Source organism: Chrysochloris asiatica, unplaced genomic scaffold, assembly GCF_000296735.1.
Source record: "Chrysochloris asiatica unplaced genomic scaffold, ChrAsi1.0 scaffold00050, whole genome shotgun sequence".
In the NCBI taxonomy this organism is placed as follows: domain Eukaryota; kingdom Metazoa; phylum Chordata; class Mammalia; order Afrosoricida; family Chrysochloridae; genus Chrysochloris; species Chrysochloris asiatica.
The window spans coordinates 18733551-18741204 of record NW_006408568.1 but is presented as its reverse complement, the minus strand read 5'-3'; the positions used below and the strand labels follow the sequence as shown (position 1 = coordinate 18741204).

Sequence of the window (7654 nt, the reverse complement as noted above, 5' to 3'; positions counted from 1 at the left end):
TTCTCAGTCTGTAGGAGTGTCTATTATTTCAAATAGAAAATATCAATGTTTGTCTTTCTGGTACCTTACATAATCGTGGTCTGGCTACATAGAATGGATAAATTACAGAATTGTTTTTCCTTAGAAGAATATTTTGGAGTAAACACTAGAGAAAAGGTCCTTCTTATCGAAAGAGGAGAGGTATTAATTCATTCTTATCATTAGCTACAAATTCCACTTCAATATTATATGTTCAATGTTATAAACAATCAAAAAGCCATGATTTCAACACTTGATATCCTCAGGGTATCTTTATTCACCTTCCAAAAGTAGTTTTACCAGGATAAAAGTAATACAAGCAGATTCAACATTGCTGATCATTTTACCTGGTCTCTACTTTCAAACATATTAACTGCCCTTCAACAAAGACTTACTGAAGAGAATTCTGCACTGAAATGATTATATTTCACAGTCTTATGCCTCTTTCAGTTATCTCTAAATTTTCATTTAGCCAAAAATGTCATTAAAGAGTCACCAGCATGCTCAGTCTACTGATTCTCTTTCTCCCAACACAATCACCACTAATTTTTTCACAAACTTAATATGTCTTTTCTTTTTAATCTTCTCATTTTTTATGCCATGAGTTTTTCTAACAAGTTTCAGATAAATACAAATGATTATCTAAGATATTCAGATCACAGGTTGTTTTCTAATGGTAGATATTTGTTATGGATGTGTGTATTGTGTGTATGGGAACTTCCTTAACACTTGCTTTTGCTACAAATACAAGAAAATATTACATTTACCCAAGTCTGCTTGAGCTTCTTCACAGAGAGTTAAGTGAACACCACCCCCCCACCACCACAACTGAATCAAAATCATAGGTCTCACTTCCTTAGAGTTCTTTCTCTACTGAATCATTATGATCCCTTCAGCTTGATAGCACTTAGCAAAAACAACATGGTCCCCTCTAATTCATAACAGAGTTCAAAACTGAATTTTCTCACTGATTTCCATGAAAATCCAAGTACAATATAGGAATTATGAGTTTTGTGACAAATACATTCAGGAAGGCAACAATTACCCATTTACATTTCTTCAGTATTATAGCCTTTTATTATTTCTCATCTAGAGTTTTCTCTCTTCCTGCACTGTCTTCCTCCTTTTTCTCTTACTTTCCTTTCCTGTTCTTTACTGTGTACCAAAAATCTGGGCCCTCCTGAAAACGTATCCTCCTTCACACATATCAGGTATTTCTCTAATGGGTCACTCCTGCTAGGGTCTCTGGGGTCTCTGTTTCATCATGTGTTTCTCTAGAGATTCAAAATCTTGTAAAACACAAATCTATAAGTTCATGAACTTTCAAGTTATATAAAAAGAGCCAACTGGCATTTACAAATATATTAAAGAAGCATAGTTATATGCACATCAGAGGCATTATTTTGGCCCTCACAGCAATCTATAATCTAGATAAGTCCTAACCTTGCCAATATCTGAATTTAATAAAAACAAATGACTGCAAATTCCTGGATTATGTGAACAGCTAAGAGAAAGAAAAAAAAAGATGGTTTGTTTTGGGACTGTTTTTTAAAAATCAGTATATTAGACTATTTGTAATCATGTCCATATTTATATATTTTATTTATCTGAGTTCTGATGTGGCATTGCAGGATAATGTGCTAGAATGCATGGTCAGTTTGAGCCCAGGGTAGGTGGCTCAAACCCACCACTCGGAAGGCTATACTGGATCGCTATGGATCAGAATCAACTTGACGGCACTCAACAACAACAACAACAACAAAAAAAAACCTCTTGTATAACTAATTAAAGTTAACCTATAGCTGCAAGTAGATAAATGTTTGACTGGGATCGTTTTATATGTATATATTAATTTTGTTAAACATTGTCCTAAAGTTGCTGTTCAGAGCTGTCCAGTCAATTCTGACTTGTAGATGCCCTGTATAGGGTTTCCAAAACTTTAAATCTTTTGTGAGAGCAAAAAGTGTCATCTTTCTCCTGCTGAGTGACTGCTGAGCTCTAACCACTCAGCTTGTGGTTTGAAATCCAGTGTTTATCTTACAAAACCATTGCAGTACACTTTCAAAAAGTAGACTCCAAAATTTTAACAACAGAGTCTCTGTCTAAGGATAATGAGTTATGCAAATTTAGACCTACTTACTACTGAAGACCTAAGCCTTTAGTATGGATTGCACCTTAATGTAAAGAACACAAAAATCCTCACAACTGGATCAATAAATAGCATCATGATAAATAGAGAAAAGATTTTGTTTGGATCCACCATCAACATTCATGGAAGGAGCCATTAGGAAATCAAAGGATATTTTGCGTTAGGCCAATCTGCCACACAAGACCTCTTTAAAGTATTCAAGAGCAAAGATGTTAATTTGAGGACTAAAGTACACCTGACTCAAGCCATCATATTTTCAATAATCTCATATGCATGTGAAAGTTGGACAATGAATAAGGAATACTGTAGAAGAATTGATGCTTTTTAGTTATGATGTTGCAGAAGAATATTAAAAGTACCATGGACTGCCAGAAGAACAAACAAATCTGTGTTGAAATAAGTACAACCACAATGTTCCTAAGAAGTTAGGATAGCCAGACTTTGTCTCTCATACTTAGAACATATTATTACATGGGACCAGTCCCTGGTCAAGGACATGATGTTTATTAAAGTGGGGTCAACAAAAAAGAAGACACCCCAACAAGATGGATTGGCACAGTGGCAGCAGCAATGGACTCAACATTTGTGAGGGTAGTGCAGAATTGGCTATTGTTTCACTTTGTTGTGCATAGGGGTTACTAAAGTTAGAATCCATTCATGGACATTTAAAAATAACAGCAAAAACAAACTCATCATGGATGTGTAGTGTCAGAACATAAATGAAAAAATTACCCACTTAAATAACTTGATCTTATGAAATATTTATTTTATTCTAATCTTGGATTCGCTATATGACAATGTTTTGAATATAATGATTTTCATTTATGTCTATCTTAAAAGTAATTTTTTATGACTGGATAAATTTTCATTGAGCCTTTTGGTTTACAACATAAGGTAAAAGGATAATCAGTTAACTTTAACCAATATTTTACACAGTTAGTGCAAAATATTTTAAATTTCAAAGATTTTTAATAAGGAATTACATTTCTCAAAAGTTGAGGATCAAGTAAGAAGTTTTAACTTAATTTCATCACTTCATATCTCCCTTAAATGCAACAGTAGCAAGCTCTAATTATTATTAGGTGTTCTTCAGTGAGTTCCAACTCACAGGGATTCTTAGCACAACAGAATGAAACACTGTATCATCCTGTGCCAACTTCACAACCACTTTTATGTTTGAGTCCATTGCTGCTGGCACTGTACCAGTCCAGCTCATTGGGTTTCTTCCTATTTTTAACTGACCCTCCGCTTTACCAAGAATGATGTCCTTCTCCACATACTGGTCCCTCCTGATAACTTGTCCGAAATATGAGAGGAACGCTCATCATTCTGACTTCTAGGGAGCAGTCCAGTTGCACCGCTTAATTTAGTTACATAAATTTCTTCAATACCAAGTTTTATCGTTGTTGTTGTTATCTTTAGAACTGTAGTGTTATTATTTCAATATCCACTAGCTTCACTTCAAAAATGAGTTTTGCATTTGGTGGAAATTTACCATCAGTCTTTCTTTTCATAAACTCATTCTGGTTCAATCTCTAGTTGAGAATTTTTTTCCCTTACTCATAGTCAATAGTGCTTCATTCCATTCTCCAATAATATAAAACTTAAAAGCCTTGGCATTTTTCTTCTTTGCACTTGTTTGAATATTAGTGTTAAAAACAGTCCTGTTCCTGTTTACCAGCAGTGAATAACATTTCCTTATTTCAAGGAGTCCTGATGTGGCGCTGTGGGTTAATGTGCCAGACTGCAAAGCTGGTTGAACTACAAGGTTGGCAGTTCAAACTCACCAGGTGCTCCTTGGAAACCCTATACATGGTTGCTATGGGTTGGAACCGACTCAATAGCACTTCACAACAAAAACATCTCTTTTTATAGTCACAGATTTTGTATGTTTTGGTGGATCCTCTTCCAGAGTCTCTTCAGACTTGGTTTCTTTGTGAGTATCATCATTAACCTCCACATTGTCACCCACTGTGACACCTTATTTATACTTTTGGTACTTCATAAATGCTTCATTATAGGCTGTTACCAAATGCCCTTGTTAGCTGTATTGGTCATAGTTTTGAAAATTCCTGGAAGCTTTTTGTCTGAAAGACAAGAAACTGAGCCATGATCCTGCAGAAGCTTAATAACATCCTCCTTAGGCAATTATTCACTATGTAATTGCTCCATGGTTCGCACTCACTGTGGAACAATCCCTGCCATCTTCCCAGCTGGCTCTGTTCTACTGAAAAAGTAACTTCTGTTCCTTTACCATCTTTTCAAAATACTTTCAAAGTAGTTTTATTAAAAATAAGCAATTGATAAAGAAAAGAATAATAATAGTTTCATCAAATTGAGAATAAATGAGTGCATCTTAAAACAAAATTTCATGAAGTAAATATTTTATACGTATTTATGATCCTTCAGTAATGTGTCATAACAAAACAAAATACAAATAATAAGAAGTATAGTTAAAGTAGTGGACTACGTTCTGAGAAAACTGAGGATCCAATCCAATCACTTAAGCTTGCCTATTTTTTAACTTTTTATTTTGAAATAATTTCAGATTTATGTCAAAATGAAAACATTTTAAAAGTGGTACAGTTTCTGTATATATGATTCTCTAGCTTGCTTAAAAGTATTGTTCCTGTTTAGTGTCACTGAAGTCAGTTCTAATTCATAGCGAGGTATGGATAGAGTGGGTGAGCAGTTGGTTGGTTTGAACCACTGACCCTGTGGTCTAGTGTTTATCCTAGAGAGCCATACCATGGCCACTTTGTATAATTAGTGTCACATTAATTTAAGTTTTCTCATATTTTAACTCTTTCTATAAGAAAGAGCTTCAGAAAGTTCAGGGGGAAATGGAATTAAAAGATAAAGGAAATTTTCCACAGCAATTTTTCAAGCCCCTTACATAAAAGATGATTGAATCAAATAATCCATAGGAGATCTTTTTGAAAGAAAATTGTATTTTGAGACAAGTTGTAGTTGAGCTATGTACTACTGAGAATGCCAATATGTAAGAAAAATATGTACAGTAAATTGAGGCAAAATAAGATGGAGTATATAAACTCTAGGTCAAAACGCTAAGGGGTGTTGAGATTATTGTCGTTTCTAAAGCTTCTTCAGTTTCACTCTGTAGACTCGTTTTACTCTTACAATTTACTGTATTGAAATCAGTAGCAACATATATGTATTCAAAGAACATGTTATAAACCTATAAAATTGAGTGCTTTCAGATCCTAGTTGAAGCATTTAATGATTATTTTATAAATTTGAGACTGCCTTCTCTGAAACTTGCAGTTCAGCTAAGATAATTAGGAAAATTTTGCAAAATATATTTTTACATGAAAAAATAAAAGCCTATTTCCAATTTAAAAAAATCTGTGATACCTATGGGGAGTGGTCACATTACTTATTTGATATTTTCATCTCAGAACCATAGGAACATAATGGTCTAACTTGGTTTAAAATTAATTGCATGAATAGATCATGAAAGTTATAATAAGATTAAATGAGTAAATATTAGACAATTAAATAGATCATTTTACCTAGGTCTGAGTAAAGATGCTCCAATAGCTCAAATGGTTAAGTGATTGACAGCTAAAAAAATCTGGTGGTTCAAATCTACCCTACAACTAACTCTGTAGGAGTAAGGCCTGGTGATCAGTGTCCATAGAGATTACAGCTGAGAAAATCTTATGGGCAGTTTTACTCTGTTGCTAGGTGTTTATATGATTCAAAATCAATTCTACAGCACCTAACAACAACAGGTCTCACTAAAAGTCTGGAATTTGTACCTTGAATTTACTTAACAGGAGTGTAGAAACAAAAGTAGAAATTAGTTAATAAAGCTATTACTTATCGTAAAAAAGACCAAAACAAAAACATAAACAATAAAAAACAGAGGAACATACTTGGATTTATTTTGTTTTCTCTCTATGGAATCCTTGTTAAATCACCTAGCTTAGTTCTTTAATTAGAGGGGCAATATCCAAAGAAGAGAGAATGGATACTTGCATTACTTAAAAGATTGGAATTTTTGATTCTCAGTGAATAAGGTCCTCACACAGGTGTACGTTTGGAAATTTCATGAATGGTGCTGAGATATAGATGTGGTGCAGCAGGATAATGCTCTGAAACTCATGATCCATTTGAACTGCAAGTTTGGTGGTTCAAATTCACCAGTCACTCCTCAGACACCCTACATAGGGTCACTATGAATCTGAACAGACTCCACAGCACTCAAGAACAACAATTTCTTTTTAAAATACACCATTCTTATCTAAAGGACATATTGTGGTTTCAGTAGACAAAAACAATGAAAAAATAACTTTATTAGGAATGACAAAATTATGGAAGCCTCATTCAAGAAATTAAATGACTATTGTACTAGGCGAATCACTTGTAAAATACCTCTTTAAAGTATTAAAGAGCAAATATGTAAGTTTCAGGATTAAGGCCCATATGAAAGTTGGTCAATGAATAAGGAAAACTATAGAAGAATATTGAAAGTACCATGGACTGCCAGAAGAACAACAAACCTGTGCTGGAAGAACCACAGACAGAATGTTTCTTAGACACAGGGTAGGGATTAGACACAGGAAAGTTTGGGTGCTGGGGGGGGGGCAATATACAAAGAGGGAGAGGGAAACGGAAGAACAAACCAGATGGGAGAACAAGTAGGCATGTTTGAATGGGCTAAGTGGGACAGAGATAAAGAATTCTGCATGCACAACCTTGGAACTACAGGGCTCTGGGATACAGAGATTGACCCATGGTTGGAATGGGGAAAAGGGGGGAATAATGTAAAGATGCTTGGCAGTCTTTTGAATCTTGGTTTTTCTTCTTGCATTACAATATAAAATAGACACCGGAGGCAGAGAGAAAGGAATAGTCAGAAACATCACCATAGAAAGCTTGTAAGTCTGTCTTCTGCCTATAACTGATTGGAATACCTAAAATGGGGCTACAAAGTGCCCAGTGAAGGAGGATTCCTGTGGAACCTTTGCAATACATAAGACGATAGGTAGAAGCCTGAACCACATCCAGATCTCCAGACATGGGAAATTCCAACTTGAAAGGATGAGCAAACCAGCCTGGAGAGGCCAGAAGAACAGAAGATACAGAAGAAAGACCTACTGGAAAAATACAAAACAATAGAGGCAGATGGACTGTTACTACAAAAACAAACAAATTTCTTGTGCAGGAAACATCAAGGCAAGTGGTCGGGTCCCCTTAATGCAAACCCCCTTCCAAGACTAAGACTCAACGGAAATACGCGCCCTGATTGGTGACTACATGCATCGCTGATAAGGGGAAATGGGGTAAACGCAGCAATGAAGCGGCAAGCTAATCCTACAATGTTCGGTGGGCTTCTGTGGACCCAGATGGGGACCTGGTTGGCCAGCAGTGTTGGGAGACCTGGGGACTCCTGGGCCCAGAGTCAGTGGCGTGGCCACAGAGTACTAGAGTGGAGAGTGAAGCTACCAGCTGATAGGAAGA

At 35.5% G+C, this 7654-nt stretch overlaps 1 pseudogene; it reads right to left on the bottom strand.

Moving 5' to 3' along the window:
* Window positions 1-3585: 3585 nt before the first annotated feature.
* On the bottom strand, window positions 3586-4372 carry LOC102837451 (annotated as a pseudogene).
* Window positions 4373-7654: the final 3282 nt, after the last annotated feature.